Source organism: Rhinolophus hipposideros (genome assembly GCF_964194185.1).
Source record: "Rhinolophus hipposideros genome assembly, chromosome: 19".
In the NCBI taxonomy this organism is placed as follows: domain Eukaryota; kingdom Metazoa; phylum Chordata; class Mammalia; order Chiroptera; family Rhinolophidae; genus Rhinolophus; species Rhinolophus hipposideros.
In genome coordinates, this window is record NC_138065.1 from 12498930 (window position 1) to 12499737 (window position 808).

The 808-nt window shown below is 38.6% G+C and overlaps 1 pseudogene across 1 annotated transcript; it reads right to left on the reverse strand.

The window, feature by feature from the left end:
- Nucleotides 1–230: 230 nt before the first annotated feature.
- LOC308487256 (thioredoxin-like) lies at nucleotides 231–597 on the reverse strand (annotated as a pseudogene). The gene has a single exon. The product of its transcript is annotated as a thioredoxin-like (transcript).
- Nucleotides 598–808: the final 211 nt, after the last annotated feature.

An 808-nucleotide genomic window follows, 5' to 3' on the forward strand; every position in this document is an offset into this window, starting at 1 on the left:
TAAATGAATCACTCTAAAGGCATTTGGAGAATGTAGAAGACACTACGAGATACCCTATTTTTCTCTTCTCCCCTGTTGGAGGCTCCTTTTATCTTTAAGCATTTCCAATACAGGAGAGGTTTGCCCTTTTTTGGTAGTAAAACTCATCCATCGTATGTTTTGTTATACATCCTTCTGATCTTTCTTCATTGTCAATTTAAAAAGTTGCAAGTTTTAAACAGCCAGCGTGATTAGATCAATTCATTCACTGAGACTTCTCAAGTTTTTCCTTATTAGCTTCAAAAAATTCATCCACTTTTTGTCCCTTTTTCAAAAATGGAAGGTAGGTAATTGAAAAATAAATTTAAAAATTTTTAAAAAGTGGCAGGTTGGCATGCATTTGACCTCACCCTTTGGAGAAACATGGGACAGACATCCCATGTACTTCAACTTCAAGGAACGCAGCACCGGAGTACTTTTCAGAGAGGGATGAAAGGAAGGCTTGATTGTTTTGCAAGGCCCACACCACCTGGCTGAGAAGTCAACAACTATGAGTTTATCTCCTGCACTGTTCCAGGCTTCCCAAAAAGCCTAGTTTCTCTCCATCTGCTTCACCATTTTGGCTGCTGGGGTCTGATGAGCGACCGTAAGAACCCATGGAAATGGATCCAAACTATGGGACCACGTTTCCCTATCCTTTTTCTATGCGTGCTTTTTACAGTTAAAGTATCAATTGTATATGCAGCAGTGTATTTGGTTTTGCTTATTCAATATTATTAGGTAAGCGTTTTCTTATATTACTCACACTCTGAAGTACAACGATTAGTAG